Source organism: Empidonax traillii, unplaced genomic scaffold (assembly GCF_003031625.1).
Source record: "Empidonax traillii isolate 1590-97213 ecotype Southwest subspecies unplaced genomic scaffold, ASM303162v1 scaffold888:size428694, whole genome shotgun sequence".
Taxonomy (NCBI): domain Eukaryota; kingdom Metazoa; phylum Chordata; class Aves; order Passeriformes; family Tyrannidae; genus Empidonax; species Empidonax traillii.
Window position 1 is genome coordinate 61,572 of NW_020956081.1, and position 19,826 is coordinate 81,397.

Sequence of the window (19,826 nt, forward strand, 5' to 3'; positions counted from 1 at the left end):
AGGACCCAAATCCCCCAATTACAAAGTCTTAATTACAAGTCCTCCCCCCCCACCTTGACATATCTGCATAACCTGGAATTTCCCTGCGGTTTATTCCAGGCTGACTCCCTCCAGCGTGCCCTGAAACACGCTCAGTGTGCAGGTTGGTGTCCCAAATTAAGAGCTGGTCTCCCAAAACATTATTCCACGTACAAACATCAATAACAGATGGACAATTTTGCTCTGAGGACTCTCAGCCAGCGTTCTGTTAAAAAAAGATCCATGTTTTCTCATTAAAAACGACAACAAATAAATGTTAACCCCATGTAATTCTGTATTTTATGTGACTGGCACCATGTTTTTCGATACGGTGATTTGCAAGCCACGATTTTTAAAAGCCCAGCAGGACTCTTCAGAAAGTCACAGAATCTTACAAAAATGAAAGGTCTGACCAATCACAGTGAGGAACAAAAATCCTAACTATTATTGAGTTAAAAAAAAAAAAGAATTTATGCAGAGTTGGACAATTATCCAGAATTATGAGGGGGAAAAAAGCTATTTAAATCTGAATCACACACACATGTTGGGCCCTTGAAGAGAACACGTTACACTCAGGGTTTGGGGGCTCCCCCTTTGACCCAGATGTGATTTGGTTCCATGCATATTAATCAGCCTGTGCTCATTAACACACTTCTCACTTGGCCACCTCGTTAGGGGGACTCTGCTCCTTTTCTGGAGTGTTTTGCCTCGTGCAACCTCAGCCGTGTTAAGAAAATAGTTGTGCACTTTGGCACTCGTGGCTTCCAGCTCTGAGGAGCTGGGTGGTCCACGGGAGGTGTTTGCAGCAGCGATTCACCTCGTTACTGCTCAGAAGTCAGAAGCAAAGAGATCTTATTTCCAGCAGCCCTGAAAACAAAAATCAGGGGGATTCAAAAATAATACAAGTTTGGCGTTTTCTGTGGGTGGAATCGTGAACCGACGCGTTTTCATCTGGGTTCCTCTGGAGTTGCAGCTCCTGAGGATTCAGACGGGGGGTCGTGTGGTGTTCCCTGCCCGAGGAGGGGGCTGAGCCCCACAGACCCCCAGGATTTGCAAGGACAAACCTCAAAGGGACTCCTGCTTCAAAGGCAGCTCACAGGAGAACAGGGCTTTTCACACCTGCTCACGGTGGGTGTCCCAGCAAACGGCCCCATGGCTGTGGCTGCAGGAGTTTTATCTTATTTCATCATCATCATCATCATCATCATCATCATCATCATCATCATCATCACTGAATGGTTTGGGGGGCAAGAGACCTTAAAGCCCATCCCATTCCACCCCCTGCCATGGGCAGGGACACCTTCCACCAGCCCAGGTTGCTCCAACCTGACCTTGGACACTCCCAGGGATCCAGGGGCAGCCACAGCTTCTCTGGGCAACCTGTGCCAGGGCCTCCCCACCCTCACAGGGGGGAATTCCTTCCCAATATCCCATCTAACTCTGGCAGTGGGAAGCCATTTCCCCTTGCCCTGTCCTTCCATCCCTTGTCCCAAGTCCTTCTCTACCTCCCTTGGAGCCCCTTCAGGCCCTGGAATGGGCTTTAAGGTCCCCCTGGAACCTTCTCTTCTCCAGGCTGGACACTCCCAGGCCGCTCCTTCCCCTTGAAGAAGGAGAGTTTATCACACACATCTCTCAGCAATACCAACCTTTAGCACATTCCAGCCTTGGCTCTTCCATGCTCCTGCCCCATCCCAACCAGCTCTATCTCCCTATCTCCACCCTTGGCATCTCTGGTGCCTTGGATGGGCTGTGCCCTCCCCACCTTGCTCCTGATCTGTGTTTACAGTGTCTTTCTCTTGCTGGACAATATTTAAATGCACAATTATAACAAACAGATGGGATCAACCCCTGTGGTGATTTTGAGAAATTTTTTATTAAAGCACAGTATTAATCATGGTAATTGGGTAGGAACTTTAAGGTTATAAAACTACAGCATGTCTAATGAGCGAGCTCCTTCTAGGAGGAACTGAGGTTTTTTAATCTAATAATGTCAGTTTTATGGATTATGACTGGAGTTTTATGAAGTGTGATATGAAATACTGTGGATTCATGGCTCTCGCTGGATTAATTTGGAAAAGTAGTTTTCCTGGTTCTAGGCCCAAAAACAATTATTCCTTACATTTCTGTCCCCTGCACTGTTCCCAAACCCCTCCGTCAGAAAACGGGCACCTACACCCATAACTTTTTTACAGGTTGCACTCCTTTGTTTGGCTGGGGTTTAATTTTTTTTTTTTTTTTGGGAAATCACAGATTGTTATAAACATACAGTAGGTAGAGGAAGCTCATATTCTGTGTCCCAGACTGTATATTTGTCCAGAAGGAACAACAATGGGCTGTAAACTCTTAAAACATGGCCCAGGGCTCCGTCTGAGCACAAGGACAAAGTCACCTCACTGCACTGGGGTTTGCTGGGATTAAGCCACTGGAGCAGAAAAGCCAAAATTGGGATGTCTGGAAGGACTTTCATTCATTTAAAGAGAAAAAAAAATTACCAGAAGGCTGGAGGAGACCTCAAGAGCCATCCAGTCCTTCCTGCTGCCCCAAAGGAGAGTCAACTCTCCCTGCACCACAGTGTGTTTGTTAAACTCTTCCTAGAAATTATTTATGCAGTTTTCCCCAAAAGTTTTCACAGGCATGGGCAAAAAAATATTCCCATTAAATGACAACAGCAAAAATATTTAATTTCCCCCCCCATTTATAATTTCCCCTTTCTCCATCCCTCCCCTGCCATGGGACCCCCTGATGTCAGAGGACACCTGGACATTCTTCGGGGACATCAGCCCTGAGATTCCAGAAGGGTTGGAAGCACCTTCCCAACTCACTGGGAATATCATGGGGCGAGGGAACAGCCCAAATTTGGTATCCAAACAAGGTAAAGGCTCCTTCGTGTTTCCTTCCCACAAGATGATAGGAGGGAACCCACGTGTTATGACCACATTTAATACAGAAATAAGGAAATAATAAACCTCGAGACATACATTGCACAGTTGCCCACACAACTCTCATTAGGGCTGAAGAAAATTAATTTAGAGCCAGAGGAATTATTTAGAATTGAGAGCATTTTAAAATTCACGTCATATACTGGGGTTTGAACAACTGTGCTAAAAAATACCCATATTTATCCCTAAAAAGCAGAGCTCAGTATTAATAATATTTATACATTTGTAATATTTACAAATATATATTAACAAACACTTTATGAGGTGCTATATTTATAAATATTTATATTTATACTTTAAAAACATTTAGAAATACTTACGTAGATGGAGATTCCTCTGAACTTATAAATGTACAGTGGAAATACTGAGGAACAAAACAACTCCTCCTTTCCTCTCAGGAAGAATTTCTCCCTGGAAAGGGTGGTGAGGCACTGGCAGGGGTTGCCCAGGGAGGTTTGGAGTCCCATCCCTGGAGGTGTCCAAGGAAGGCCTGGCCGTGGCACTCAGTGCTCTGGGCTGGGGGACAGGGTGGGCATCGGGCACAGGGGGGACCTGATGGTCTTGGAAGGCTTTTCCAACCTAAAGGATTCCGTGGGAATCCTTTAAGATTCCCTTTGGGATTTCCAGTGCTGAGTGGTCAGGTGGATGGACAGCCAGCCAGTGGCTCAGTGCCCTTCTAAACCACCCAGGACTGGGGTTGGGATACCGGGATGAGCAACAAACCCAGGGCCCAAGGAGTTAAACCCCAGACCTGGCAGTGAGCATTTCCATGCTCCGAAACTGTATCCCTTTAACTCAATTACCCAGATCCCCAGCGTGGATTTAGGATGAGTTGCTCACTTTGAGTCTGAAACGCAACCAGGCTCCTCCTGTCCTGCTCCTGCAGAGCCCAGATGTGCCTCTGAGTTGCTGGCTTTGACACATTTATCCTGCTCTGCAGCTTTGTTATGTAAAACACCCCTCGGTGTTGCTTGATCCCTTGACTCTTTGCTAGAGGCGACAGTTCCACCTTAATCCGTGTCAGGCTGAAGAGCTGCCCAAGGACTGCTCATGGGAGTGTGGCACCACCATAAAACGAAAGGATAATTTTACAGAAGGAAGGAATTCTTCGCTACTCTGCTCTGAATTATCAAGATCTCTCCAGCCCTGATGGTGAAGTTCCTTCCTAAAGGGGGGGGGAGCTGCCACGAAGACACTTAACGGCAACAATCTTTCAACACATTATTTGTATTTTTACGAAAGGCCAAAAAGCATTTCCACGGACCAGTGAACCTCAGCGAGCTTTTTCAGCAGCATCCTGCACCAGAGGGGCAATTTAAGAGAACTCCTTCCTGACTTTACCCCAGTTTGCTCTGAGAAATTGATTTTAGTGGCAGGCCTCTTTAGTTGGTTGAGATTGGGTATTGGGGAAGAATTCCTTCATGGAAAGGGCTGTCTGGGGAGTCCCCATCCCTGGAGGGATTTAAAAGCCTTGTGGATGTGGCACTTGGGGACATGGGTTAGTGGTGGCCTTGGCAGTGCTGGGGGAACGGGTGGACTTGAAGGTCTTAGAGGGTTTTTCCCACCTCAGTCCCACCAGCACAGAGCAAGAAACGGTGACATCCCACCACCAGCACAGAGCTCCACACGTGCCACTCGAAAAACGTTTCAGGATCCATCCAGAGGACAAGAGAGCAGTGCAAAGGCAGCACATTGCTCCCCCCCACAACACGCCTGGGTTTCCTCAGCCGGCGCGCTCGCTCCGATGAGCTCATTCCGTCAATAAAGTCAAACAGCACGTTAAAAACCTCTGCGTCCATTAACGGTCCGAGGGTTTCACTAACCAGCTCCATCCCGCTCATTAAAAGCGCTTTTACGGCAGATGGAAAGCCGGAGTCCAGCAGAAGTGCTCTGCTCCAGTGGTATCTCCAGATGGGAATGTTGGAAGGAGCGCCGCGCGCTCCGGGGGGACGTCACGCTTGGCCCTCCATCTGCCTCCTCCACGGGGAGAGCAGGTTGGGAGGGGTTTGTTCCAATCAGAACTCGTGGATTCGTCCAAATATTAAATGGGCCAGACCCAGCTCTGAGCACCTTTCCCGGGAGCCCTGCTGTGTTGCGATCCAGGAGGCTTTGCGGGACACCTTCCACCAAGGACCAGGATGCTCCAAAACCAACCTGGCCTTGAACACTTCCAGGGATGGGGCAAGACAAGGCAAATCAACAGCAAATAAGCTGAAAGCGTGGACTCTGAAAAATGACAGAATTACTCTGGATAACACAACTTTTGGGTCTTTCCAGAGTGCAGCAGCAGCGGAGTTTTGGTTAAATTCAGCCTGTTTTGGTTAACAGTTGGTTTGTTATAGCGAAAGCAACTTCCTTATTGAAAAGTGAAGAATGCACCCATGGAATTTTTTTTCACAGCTTCCTCTCAAACCAGTTTCAAATTTGAGCTGGACACCCAAAACCCCAAGTATTACAGTTTTAAAAAAAATAATCCTAAATATAACGGTGTCTCTTGGACGGCACTGGCAGGACCGGGCAGTTCTTGCCTATCAAGTTGTTCTGGGAGCGTTTCACTGCAGGTTTTTATTTTCCTCTCTGCTGAGCTCTGCTCCACGCTCGGATATTAAGACATCATAAGAAAAATTCCAACAGGGCAATTAATCATTAACTGTCACGGTTTTCCATAAGGTGCAAATTTAAGGTTATAAAACTGTCAGAAAGCCTGAACAGTTACACGGGTTGTGCCGTTGGCTGGATGTGCCTCTGGAAGGGGGTGCAGACAAACCAGTCAGTGCTTTGACTCCTGAGCTGGTCAAACCACAAACACCGTTTCATTTGCCATTTGTGCTGCAGAGCCAGGATTATCTCCTGATATCGACAGCCAGCAAAAGAAGGACTCAGCAAAAGCATTTTCCAGCCCAGCAGGAACAATCCTCATTTGAGGTCTCTCCTGGTTTAATTGCAGCCTGGAATGGGCTGTCAATTGGCATCGATCAATAACTCAATCCTAAATTACACAGCAAAGCACAGAACTCCCCTGGAATAAATGCTGGGTGATTATTGGATGATCAATAATAGAACAGCCCCAAGACTAAAAAGTAAAAGCCCTTCTTCCAGAATATCCTTTTCTCCACTAATTAGGACATTTCTTCACTGAGAGGCGTGTGGGTTCAAAACTCCCTCTGCGAGAAATGATGTGAATTAAACCCTGCTCTCAAATCCTGGATCAGCCTGAAGTCACATGGAACTGTTTATAATCCTTGACTGAAAGAATGCTAAAATACTTCTGGCGAAAATACTTCCATTCCCTTTCCCCATCCAGTCACTGCTCCTTTGAATTTCACTTTTCCTACAATATTTAGACACATGTAACAATTGCCAAAACAAGAGCAAAATCCGTTTTTTTTTTTTGGGAAGAAGGGGAAGAGAACAAACACACCAGGAAAAATCTCTTCTGATAGCACACGTTTTCCCTAGTCTGTCGAGATCTTGGTAAAATTAGGCTTAAATTGATATTAAAGAGAGAGGATGGAGAAAACAAGGTTCTTGGATGGGAAGGCTGAGCACCTCCGACCTCAGACAGCCCTGGCACAGGCAAACGGGATCTGTGCCCAAACTCCTTTTCCAAACCAGTCAAATCCAAGGTTTTGGTTCAACCAGCTGTGGAGACATCTGCAGAAGCCAGATTGGGAGCGTGCTGCCCCAATTCACTGGCATTCCAAGCCCGACACAGATTCAAATCTTTGCCTTTTCAAGCTAAAAGGAAAGGACGCGACCAAATCCGCAGGCACGGGGAGAGCTCAAGGAAAAAGAGAGGGATGTCACATCTGATCAGCCTGACACCAGCGTGGAAAACACTGGTGGCTTCTGTGACTCAGATCTTTCTGCAGCTCCTCCCCTTGCCTCGCTCAAATCCATAATTTCGGTAACTTTGAGCCCTCGGCAACATCTGCACCGAAATGTTTAACTTGAGCTGGCGACGGGGGCACTGAAAGCCAAGGCTGGGTGCGCTTCAAGCTCCAGGATGACCCGGATTTTTCCAACCAAACCAACCTCTTGCAGCACGTTCGGGGCAAAAACACAGGGACCCGATCCCTGAGCCGCCATCCGGGGGCTTCCGCAGCTCGGGAGAAACGGGAAACAGCCGCGGCGGGAAAACGCGGCGAGGAAAACTCACCCCGTGCCTCAGTCGGGGCTGGGTACATTTGATTTCAATAAAGCAAAGCTGCAAAAGCCTCAGGGATAAAAGAAAAAAAAAAAGAAGTAGTGGATGTAAAAATTTTATAGAAATGCTACATTTAATAAAAAAAAAAAAAAAAAAAAGAGGAGAAATGGGAAGGAAGTGCAGAACGGTGCCTCGGCAGCACCTCCCCAGATCCTGCCCTCCACTGCTGGAAAAGGGGTCAAAAATTGTGAGAAACATCTCACAGAATCGTAGCACACTGTGAGTTGGAAGGGACCCACCTGGATCATGGATGTCCTTGGGCAGGCCCTGGCACAGGTTGCCCAGAGAAGCTGTGGCTGCCCCTGGACCCCTGGGAGTGTCCAAGGCCAGGTTGGATGGGGCTTGGAGCGACCTGGGCTGGTGGAAGGTGTCCCTGCCCATGGCAGGGGGTGGGACTGGGTGGTCTTCAAGGTCCCTTCCAACTCAAACCATTCCAAGATTCCATGATTCTAAATCCAACTCCTGGATGTAACCAGCTCCCTGACATTTAAAATACAAAATGCCCAACCACTGGATATCAAACCTTTGCTAAATTTTCCAAGGTCAGAAGAGGAAAAAGTGGGGGAAAATGCCTTTTCCTTCCATCCCAGATGGCAGCTGAGCAATCCCTGAGCTGTCAGTGGTGGGGGCTAAATAAACAGCAAATGAAATGTACGTTGGGCAAAACCAGATATGCTTAAGAAAACACAAAACTTGTTAAAAATCACATTTTTATGCTGCCATCTGCAGCAGTTTCTTTTCAGCCTTGCTTGTAATTTAGGTTACAATGGGAGCAAGGTGTAAATCATGAAATGACAGGAAAAAAAAGAAAAAAAAAAAAGGAGATTTTTCAGTTCTTTCCCACCCTGAGCAGCTCTTTCCACATGGGATGAAATGATGCTGAGGGTGGCTGAGCCAGGGGAGGTCGTGTGGAACCCAGGAGGACTGGGAAGCTCATTGCTCCAGCCTCGCTGGGGAGGCCTTCATTTCATTTACATGCATTTATTTGCTTGTAGAAATCTGAAATAACCCCCCAGTGCAGGAACTGATTGAGTCTGTTCAACACTAGAGGGGAATGGAAGGATTTAAAAGGAGCCAAAGCCCCGCACTTCACTTTGCAGAGGAAGACAAGGTGCTCCAAAGGGATAGAGGGAATACAACGACCTTGGAGCCATTTATCTACCAGGCTGCTGCCTGCACACGTGACAAGTCAGGGTTTCAAAGCTGCCTGAGGAGCCTCTCTCCTCCTGGGAGCTTTGAAGGGCTCAGCCATCGAGGGGTGAGTGCCGTGGGTATTTCCTGGTAGTCCCTTCCTCCTTTTCCCAGCCCAAAGTTGGCCTGGCTCCGATGGGATCACATGAGTTGTGGATCCCGGAGGAGGCTGCAGAGGAAGCAGAAAATGCCACCCACTTTCAAGGTCACAGCTGTGAGGAGATCCCTGCTCTTGCTGCTGCACTGATCGCTTACATATGAGATGGGCCTTGGAAGAGGAAGGAAAACACAGGGAGAGCTGAATATTCCAGAGCTGTCACCACGGCCCTGCTGCACAGCCCAAATCCCAGGGGAGCTGTGCTGTTATCAGGAAGAGATGCTCTCTTGGAGAGGAAAAAAAAAAAAAAAAAAAGCTGCACACAGCTTGAGGTTTTCCAGCTCCAAAGAATCTGCAGCAGAGGATGAAGCACAGCTGCCTGTCCATGAGGAAGTTCCTCCTCTCCACAGTGACTCATCCAAGAAAACCCAAGGGCAGCCACAGCAGCCACGGGGCTCATTTGAAAAGGATCCTCATTATTCACTCCCCAATTGGGTTTGTCAACAGAGGGAAAGAGCAAAACTTCAGGATTGCCTCGTTCTGTGATTCCAAGAGCCTCGTCCAGCACAGGGCTGATGAGCTGCTCCGAGCCAGGTGACAGCAGTGACAGGAGGACAGAGAGGGGAAAAGACACACAAGGGCAACAGAACGTGCCAGGCACTGCCTGGTGCTGCTGGAGGAGCTCTGGAAAGGAACTGAGAGGATGGAGCAGGATCTGAATGACCCCAGGCTGCTGCACTTCAGCACACAGCTGGGAAAAGATGCAGAGTGCTGGGGGGAAAATGCAGGGAGTTGGGAAAAGACGCAAAGAACTGGGGAAAAACAATACAGGGAGTTGGGAAAAAGCGCAGAAATCTTTGCTCTTGCAGTTTTTCTGCATCACCCGAGCTCTGGCAACGTGGCTGCACGTGCAGAGCCAGTGCCAGGCAGGACATGGGACCAGGGAAAGGCACCTGGAGGGGTGGGAGTGGGCAGCAGCTGCTCAGCTGTGCTGGATGGCTCTGCCAGGGGACAATCTGCTCTGCAGCCCTGGAAGGTCCTGCCCTGGGTGGGCATCCACACCCCGGGCCTGCAGGCTCCGGACTTCGACGCTGTTACAGAGAGTTCATGTTTGGTTTGCAGCCTAATTTCTTGTGACAGCGAGAAGGAACCCTGAAGGTTTCTGTAAACCCAAGTGTTTACAAACCAGTGCCAAAGCCAGAGCCGGGTCCAGTGTGGGCTGTGAGCGGCGGCCCCAGCGCTCCAGAATTACCCTCCGGAGCACAGGACGTGCCACAAGGAATTAACCTCCCAACACACAACTCGAGCCCTGAAATCTCTGCGTGACAGACACAGGGGCAGCTCAGCCAGGGCTGGGGGAAAGCGAAACGAAGCAGCAAATTACAGCTCAGCCCAGGATTTTCCACCCGGGATCCCACGTAGGTATTTCCCAGCACTCCCTCCCCGGCACTTGTGGTCGGAGCTGCTCCTTTCTGGCGTCTTGTGGTGGCCCTGCTGCTGCTGCTCGGGGGTCCCCTGGGCCACATCAGGGCACTGGCACCACAGAAAGCACGAGTGGGGCCAGCCCACCGTGCCAAAGGGGATTGGAAAGGACCCAGCGAGCTCCAAAGGGCCCTCCGGAACATGCCCAGACGTGCCTCTCGTGGGTGAGCCTGGGCCTGGAGACCCTCAGGGCTCCCTGCTCCGACCTCCCCCTGGGGCAAGGAGGGGTCTGTGAGCTCATCAGCACTCGGGATGGAACCAGGAGCATCTGGGACTTCTCCAGTGCTTTGCTTTCAGGGTCTCCACGATCTTTCCAAACGAGGATGGCAAGAGAAGCACAAGAGGAGCAGCAGTGGGACACAGCACCTACGGAGAGCAGGGAGCACAGCCCACCTGGGCCCCACCCCAGGGATGGCCCAGCCACTGCCCTGCAGGGACCTCAGCTCTGGAAGACAACTAAGAAACGCCAGATCCAGCCCTGCCCCCATCCAGTCACAGAAATCCCTTCACATCCCCAAACACAACCACTTTTTCCCAACTTTTAAGTGAAAGCACAGAATTATTTTGGCTGTCAGGGCCAAAATACTGCCAGGGAGGAAAAGCCCCAGAACCACCAAGTACATCCCTGAAGCATCTTTCAAGCAGGACCGTTCCACCAGGGTTGTCCAAGGGCACCAACAGCCCAGGCAGCCACGGGATAAACCACCACAAGGACTCTTATCACAGCAGTGGATGCACGTGGAGTGTTTCACTTGGCACCCCTGGAGCTCTCCTAATCTTTTCCTTTATGATTAATATTGAACAAGTCATATTCCTTACGGAATTTCCTAACTGTGTCTGTTTATATTTTTCTCTACATCAGAGTTAGTATTTCGAGAATCGCCTCTCTCTCTTTTTTTTTTTCTCTTTTATTTCACATTCATCTGTTTTTCCTCATTTTATAAACCAGGTTTCTTGTTTAGTAGCCATGACAACATCTGCCTGTGGTGGTTACACCACAGCCTGGGGCTTTTTATTTGCTTTTCTCCCACCCCCTGCCCCCCCAAGCTGCCTCAGAAAAAAAAAAATCCTTTAAATAAATAAAAGCATAAAATGAAAGGGGCAAGTTCGGTACCGAACTCCTCCTTCCCCTCCAACGAGCCACTTCAACAAGACTTCCCAGCATGGTGGGTGAGGACTCATTTGGCTTTAATCCTGCCAAGTCTTATCCACTTAGTGAACTTCAGTGGGAATACTCGGAGCACACTGAGTGAAACACATATGTAAGTCTTTAAAACCCTGAGGTCTGGGCCTGAAAGGCAGAAAAGCAAAAAGCTGGAGCTGCATTTTCCTCCTGGGTGTCGATCTTTCGCACGGCAGCTCACGGGGGCTGGGGTGGGATTAGGGGGGGAGATGGAGATGTGCTGATCCTCAGGTGAGGATGGGCCATTGGGATCTGGCATCTCCCCCTCGGCTCTACATTCCCAACAAAACCCAGTGGCTGGAGGGCAGCAGGACCCACCCTTCCACTCTTATTTCAGTTAGAAGGACGTGGTGATTAAACCCTGGCAGGGCAACCTGGAGACCAGGCAAAGGAATTTCAAAGCAAAGGAGCATCACACCACCAATCACATGACTGTGACCCCAGGGAATATTAAGGAATAGCTTTTTCCTCCCTAAATTAACATTATATTTCAATCTTTTAGGATGTTGGTCACCGGTAGCTTAGAGAGAATTCAGGCTTTTGAACAAATGAGTGTATTTTATGTGAGACTTCTCCCCCGAGCACAGTAAATGGCCCCGGGTTACGGATCTACGTTTACCCATGGAAAGACACAACTCCAGTTCCACGGTGTGTTTTACACAGGGAACATAAAACACCAACTACAGGATGGCCAGGCACACTGAGAGCAACTCTGAATCCAGAGGAGGCAACGAGGCCGGGAAAAGGCCGGGAACTGAACAAAGGCAGATGAACCTTTAATGCAGCAGAACCTCTGGGAGCCCGGAGACACTGTGTCCAGATGTTCAGAGGTCGATGTAACCTGACTCCAAGAAGGAAGAGGATGTATTCCTTAAAATTCCCTGTTGTGCTTTAATTTACTGCAGTCCTGCAGAGGAGCATGTGGTGATCACAGGTGGAGTTTCAGATTGACCATAAACATGAAGTTGGGGGCAAAAAGACTCGAATCGTTTCGGGTTTGGCTGCCAAGACGGTTGAGGTACAGATTTCCACGAAAACATCATCTCCCTTTCCCTGTGCTCCAATAAAACCAAAGGAAAACCCTCCAGCAGAGGCTCTGCAGCACCAACAACCCCTTCACTGATGGAACCAAGGCCTGAGGCAGGCGACCACCCGAACTGGGATCATCCAGCTGATCCCTTCTTTGCTGGGTGGAGAAGGGGGAGGAACAGAGAGGATGGATGGCAACATTTTGAAGCTCCAGCTCTTATCTGTGCTCACATTTCTTCTAAATAACCCCAGGAAAATGATCTCTCTACATCTTTAGGACCTCCCTGTCTACCCCTGAGCACTTCGAGGGGAGGGAAGAGCAGTGTTGGCCCCACAGTGCCTCCAGCACCATCCCATCTGCCCAGGAATCAGAGACAGAGCTGATTTGGCTGCACTGGGTTTCAGAGTGGCCCCCCCACCAGATCCTGACCCTTTTACCTTGGCTCTGCTCCCTCTGAGGTTTCTGGCCACAGCAACGATCCGTGTTTGATGAGCAGAACTGGCAGATTGGCCCTTGTTGCTCCAGAGGGATTTGCGTGGGGATTACAAGTGGTTTTCAAGGGATGGCTATGGAATAAATGACATTATTGATGCAATAAAAGCAATCCCTGGCTCTTTCCTACTCCCCACTCCTGCCATTCCCAAACAAACAACGCAATCTGATTCGGTTTTCCCAAGGAAAATGATAAATGGATGTTGATTGTGTCCTGAGGCTTCCACTGCTCCTGTATTTTGGCACCTCAGGTAAGGTGGCAGGTGCTCTGAGGCAGAGCATCATGCAGACACCTGGTCTAGTGGAAGGTGGTCCTCCTGCCCATGGCAGGGGGTTGGAACTTCCAACCCAAATCATTCCACAATTCCATGTAATACCTGTCCCTCTCTGCTTGTTCACTCACAAGATGCAAGAAATCAATCCGTGTGCACTCCCAAGCCTCAGTGCCATACCACACAAGCCACAATCCAGGACTGAACATTCCCAAACTGTTCATTTTGTGAGCTTTTCTGCTAAACTTCCTCCCTGCTCCCACTGCACCCCCTCGTATTATCCATGATTTGTGCAAGCAGGGAGTCCTGTGCTATCCCATGTCTCCCCTAACACTACTGAGTTCACTAATAACGACATGTTTTCCAGAAGGGAACCAGCCTTTGAAGCTTTTGGAGGGTTCAGATCCTTAGATCCTTCCTAGCTGAAGGAACCAGCTGCATGGCTACCAGAAAGCCCCTGGGATTCCCCCTTTCATCCCTCCTCCCATCAGCACGAGGCACGAGCAGTGCCGATGTGATGAGTCGGGAACATTGTTTTTAGGACTCGCTTTCTCGGCCTCGGCAAAACTGGCACCAATCTGAGGTTTCTCACTCCTTGCAAGTTTTTCTAATTAGAGCAGGGTGTAAATTTAAAGTGCCATTTCTCTTCCTGAGCAGCTCCACATGTGGACACCGAGCCCGGCCCGAACCTCTGCTGTTCCTGTTTAGCTTAACCCCTCTCCAAAGGGGGTTTCACACGTGCGAAAGGAGCAGTTAATCAGGAACACGGAGGGACAGGCCCTCACTGTGCTCCTGGCAGAGCTGAAATTAAAACTCAGGAGCCCCTCAGAGGGAAGCAGGAGAGGTGAGACCTCGTGCTGCAAACACCCTCCCGGATCGCGAGGTTTTAGGGCTTGAGCAGCACGAAAAATCCACACCCTCTGCACAATGCCAACACAGAACCATAAAATCCTGGAGTGGTTTGGGTTGGAAGGGACCTTAAGGATCATCTTACTCCTCCTCCTGCCACGGGCCATGGGCAGGGACACCTTCCCCCAGACCAGGCTGCTCCTGGCCTTGAACCCCTCCAGGGACGGGGAGTCCACAACTGACTGGGAATGCTGGAATGTCACAAACATTCCCCCCTAAACAAGCAAAGGTGAGGCCTGGGGTTTGCAAACGATTCTGCAGGCAATTTGTAAACAATTCACACCACCAACCAGGGCCCAGTGTGTCCACCCCACGTGTGGGTGGGAGCCCCCCCCCCCCCCCCCCCCCCCCCCCCCCCCCCCCCCCCCCCCCCCCCCCCCCCCCCCCCCCCCCCCCCCCGCCCCCCCCCCCCCCCCCCCCCCCCCCCCCCCCCCCCCCCCCCGGGCACCGCTGCCCATCCCCACCCCAGCCAACACATCCCAGCTGCTCCAGGAGCATCCTGCCCTCATCAGCAATTTCTCTGCGTCACCAGCTCCCCAAAGCCCCAGTTTTCATAGGAAGATGAAAGCAGAGTGACACAGGTTTCCTGCGATTTCTGGCTGTTTCATCACCGAGGAGATAAAGCCTCTGGTGGAGCCTGGGGGATGGGATGGTCCAGCTGTGTAAACTGCGTGTGGGCTAAAGCATCCTCATCCCAACACTTCCAAAGCAAAATAAAACCTCTCTGGAGGCAGCAGCATCACACAGAAACATTAAACCAGCAATTTGGCCCAGAACAAGCAAATGAGTTATTTTCATCAAAGCAGGAAAATATAAAATCCGTCTTCACCTCTATCACCAAACGGCCCAGAGAGCAAGTTCCACGGCTTTGCCTTTACTCTGGAATTACATGGGGTTCATTTTAATGGATTTAATTAAAGTTATCCAATATCCGTGTGAGGAATAGTGGGAAAATCTGCACCTCTGATCTGTGGGAAGCTCTGCAGATGTACATCCAGCTGCACTTAAATCCAACCAATCCACGTGCACAAAACACACACTCATTTAAACTTGAGAGAACATCACTAACTGGAATATGCAAATTAATTAAACATCACTTATTGGAATATGCCAATTAATTAGAAAACCCTGAGCTGACCACCTGGGAGGACAGAAGGTGTCACCTGGGTGGGCAGGCCCTGGCACAGGTTGCCCAGAGAAGCTGTGGCTGCCCCATCCCTGGAAGTGTCCAAGGCCAGGTTGGACGGGGCTTGGAGCAACCTGGGCTGGTGGAAGGTGTCCCTGCCCATTGCAGGGGGTGGGACTGGATGGGCTTTAAGGTCCCTTCCAACCCAAACCATTCCAGGCAAATCATCCCAGGAACCCAAGCACAAATGAACTGCTCCAACAGCCAGGGATACCAGAGGAAAGACTTCAAAGCAGGGATGGGAAGAAGCTTCCTTTGAGCCAGGAGATCTCACTGTAGCCATGAACTGCAACAGAATCCTCCCCTTGCCCCAAGAGCACCACACCAAAGGCATCAGCCCACTCCAGCCCTTTTCATCCCTGAAATGGGCACGTTCTGCCTTCACACGTCCATATCTGACACCGTTAAAGGATTCTCTTCATAATACATGTATTAAAAATTCCCCTGAAAAGAAGTTCATAATCTGCCATCTGTTTCAAGTTAGGCTGAGCTGATTTTGCTTTTTTTTTCTTTTTTGAAATGGAATAGAAAACATTATTTAAAGGTCCTGTAATCTAGATGGTGGGAGGAGAGAAACCAAATTCCAAATACCACCACCACCACCACTGTCACCCTGCCGAACAGCAAAGGCTGGGAGAGAGCCAAGGGCTGGGAAGATGCAATGGGACCAGTTCAGATCAGGACCAAGGGATAGAAAATAGGATTAAACTCAGAAGAACTTCACCATCCTGTCAAACCATTGCACTGAAAGTGGATCAATCCACAGCCTGAAGACGCCTGACATGGATTAGTGGGCGAGGCCCTCGGCTTGGGCATGGTCAGAGGGTCGCAATGGTTTTAGTGAGGTTTGGTGGCTACACCAAAACCTCTGCAACACTGGAAATATGGCAACAGTGCACGGTCAAGATCATGTCATGGACACCAGCAACATCTCTGGCTTGTGGCTGGTCTGGCTCTCGTCAGACAGACTGTTTTACACACACACTTACACGTCCCTGCAATCACATGTGCAACACATACTTTATCTCCCACCCTCGTTTGGACCCGCCCGCCGCGGCACCGAGCGAATCCCATCTGGAAAGAGCAGCTGTTGGAAGGCCTTGCAGCCTGGCCAGCCCAGCTCGTTTCACTGACAACATCCTTGTAATTGATTCTTCTCAGCGAGCCCCAGCACCTGGAAATTGTGCTGGAGGGCTCCAGGCACAAACGTCCTGGAGCGCGCGGGAGTCGCGAAAACCGAACGCCGAATTCCAGCGGGGGTAAAAACCACCACCCCAGCCCTGCAGCAGAGCCCGAGGAGCATGAGTGCTCCCCAGCTCTCGCCTTGGCAGGGCAAGGAGCACGTGTGGTGGGTGTCAGCCATGTCATTCAACCCAGCCCTGGATCAGTTCAGGTGGTGTGAGGCTGACCCGGAGCAGCACAGAAAATGAGCCCTGACAGCACCCTGGAAGGCTGTAACGTGGCAGCCACGCCAAGGGCAGCCAGCACTGGTGGTGTTTTCATTGCATTTAAGCAAATCTTGCTGGTGTGACCTTTGAATGTCGGTCCTTACCGATATTCCCAAGGACGCGGGGCCACCGGAGCCCACCCGGTCCCTGGTTCTCCCTGGCTGGGCCACGGTGGTTGTCACGGCACAGATTGTGACGCCAACGGCACCAAACTGGGCCACCAGCACTGGGACAGCCCTACACGTGGCACCTTGCACCAGGAACCCGAAACTCAGCTGGAGCTCATCCCTCTGGCACAGCCACAGGCTCCCTCCCCTCCCTGCCACCGTAGCCCTTTGCCACACGAGCAAACAGATGCTGCTCCAAAACAAAAACAGTGCTCTTGGATGGCCCAGCTCACTCCAGCTCTTCCTGGCCCCGAACCCAAGAGCCCCAGTCAACAGTGAAAACTAATCCAGCCCTTCCTGCTGCATTTTTACGGCCATGGCAGCGCTTCCCATCCTGGGGGCCTCCCGTGCAAATCTCATTTCATAGCTGGGCGTAAAACCTCGCTCTCAGGTTTAATAAGCAAAACCACCACCAGTAGCAAAGGTGAGCTGACAGGCATCCCAGTCCGGGGCATCGGCGCCTCCGGGACCCCCTCGAGCAAAACCCACCCCTTTCCAGCGGGACATCCCAAGGCAGTGACACCCCAAAGCCCGGGCTGCCGGTGCCCCCAGGAGCAAAGTTTGATTTCCAAGCTCAAAATCCACCCCCCAAGCCGCAGAGCAGGGGCTGTGGGATCCCTCCCAGGCTCCCCTCGCGTGCCAGCAGGATGAGTGATGGGAAGTCACACCAGCTCCAGGCTCCGGCTGCTGCCAGGCGGCTCCGCCTGTTGGAGTCACTGACGGTCCCCTTTCCAATTAATCAAGTTCCCATACTGATTAACAGCATGATTCATGTCTCTCGTTAGGCACATTCCCCAACAAACAAGGCTGTATTTCAAGGCCACTGGCTTAATGGTTAAAATAAATACCTTCCAAATTTCTATTTTCAAGTAGCTGAACCTTTTCCACCTTTACAACTAATTCAGACTTCCTTCAAATTATTTTTCTAAGTAATATAACAATTTGTTTTTCATTAGAGCTTGTCAAAGCCGGACTTTGGTTTATTTTGAGAGAAACCAGCGCTCTCCAGAAACTGTTTAGTACAATTTGAATGACGCCCAAAGGGGTTATTGCAGCCACAATCAAAACAGAGTTTACAGCACTGGCTTGGGGTGACACTTTATTTAACGACGTAAAAAAAAAAGAAGGGGGGAAAAAAAAACCCAAAAACCAGCGCCCCTGAATCAGAAGCTAATTAAATGCACTCCTATGGCTCACAGTAAGTGTTTCTCAGTCACTCTGACTACTGCAGAATGCAAGGACTTAACTTGTTGCTAACTAATCCCAGACCCCATTACAGTGCAGCCCTATTTACTGGGTTGGGGTGGTATGTGCTGGTATTCTCGTGTCTGGCACAGCAGCCCCGCAACAGATACCATCGAGCTGGAAGTGAAATCAAATCTAGGAGTGATTAAATAGTTCGGCTTCTGCCTGCTTAGGATTTTTTAATTTTTTTTTTTTTTTGGGGGGGGGGGGTGTATAGCTTGGTATTTAATTTAAGGTGGCTTAAATGTAACAGAAAAATCTGCCCTGTAACTCCTTTGATTTCACATTCCTCTTGTTGTGCTGTGGAGAAAAGCTGAGCTGGAGCAGCGCCAGGGCTGAGGGAGGGAAGGCTGGGGGGTCCAAGGGGACAGGGAGTGAGGGGCAGGGGGACCCCAGCGCCCCTCGCCTGGGGGACTGGGATGATCATTAACCTCCATAATCCCAGTCCAAAGCTTCAGGGTTCCCAAAAATCCCTTTATCCGCTCTCCCTCCATCCTCCATCTCGAGTCTAAAGCAGATTTCTGAACAACTGAGCCACAAAAACTGTTTTCCACGGGCCCATTCCTGCCCCAGCAGCTCCCTCATGTTCTGCCCCTCATTTTCCTGGGATCCTCCATTTGCTGTTTCTTTCTAAGCCACAACAAAATCAACAATATTTGGACTTTTGTGAAGGCTGAATTTCCTCTGTTTTCACAGGGGAGCCACGGTCCAGCCCCAGCAGTGTCACCCACCCACTCACACCCTGCCAGTGACGCTGGGCCACGTTCCTCAGCACCCTACGGGGCTACAAAACACCAGGAGAAGAAGATTTTAGGCACAGAACAAGGGGGGGATGGATTTAAACTGAAAGAGAGGAGGTTTAGATGGGATACTGGGAAGGAATCATTCCCTGGGAGGGTGGGCAGGCCCTGGCACAGGTTGCCCAGAGAAGCTGTGGCTGCCCCTGGATCCCTGGAAGTGTCCAAGGCCAGGTTGGACAAGGCTTGGAGCAACCTGGCCTAGTGGAAGGTGTCCCTGCCTATGGCAGGGGATGGCACTGGATGGGCTTTAAGGTCCCTTCCAACCCAAACCAGTCTGTGGGATTCAATGAACTGCAAAACGACACCCGAATTTTCCAGCTGCTCCCTCCTCCTGCAAACGGGGCAGTGGCTTTATCCTCACAGATGACCCCCTGACCAGAGCACACGTCCTGGGAGTGCAGAACTAAAGCCCTAACCAAGGGCCTGATCCTTCTGCCACGAGCCTGGCACTTGTGCAGCCCCACTAATCCTCCTGGAGACGCTTCTGATTTACACCAGCGCCGGAAAGGGAACGAACCCCAGCTCGGATCTGACAAGTGAAAACAAACACTGGATTCAGACACTTTCTGCAGGGAAGGGGGGGGTGGGGGGGCTGTTTAATTTTTGTTCCCTCTCTCCAGGCTGCTGCTGTGACCTCTGCTACCTCCTAAGTCAGCAACACAATATGTTGCAGCTGTGGCACAGCCACAGCCTGATTCAATTTGCGTGTGTGTGGCTGCGAGGGCAGTTCATCCCTCCAGTCCCCCAGAGGTGGGGGAAGAGGGGGCTTGGTCCTCGCCCTCCCAAAAGAAACGGGGCAAAACCCCTGCTCTGCCTCCCCTGCGCAGCACTGGAGAGATGGGAACAAAATCAACGAGAGGAAAACGTCCATTTCCATCCCAGTTTTTAGGAGGTTGGGGTTTGGCCAAGCCAAGGCAGAAAATATCTGTTCAACAACTGTTTTCTGCCTAGAAAGAAAAAAAAAGGAAAAAAAAAAAAAAAAAAGAGGAGGAAAATGTCTTTGCTGCCCACTCTCCTGCACATTCCCAGCTCCCAGGAGAGCAGGGGTTGTGTGTCCCTGGTGCAGTGCCCAGCTGGGCAAGGGTAGAGCTCGGAGCTTGTTTTTCAAGGGAATGGAGCCGGAGGTTTCTGCCACATTCCCCCTCAGGGGTCCCTCTCAG

The 19,826-nt window shown here is 50.4% G+C and overlaps 1 protein-coding gene across 2 annotated transcripts in view; it reads right to left on the minus strand.

The window, feature by feature from the left end:
• Positions 1–19,826, minus strand: part of LMF1 (lipase maturation factor 1) — a 145,184-nt gene that overhangs the window by 21,378 nt on the left and 103,980 nt on the right. The window lies entirely within an intron of this gene.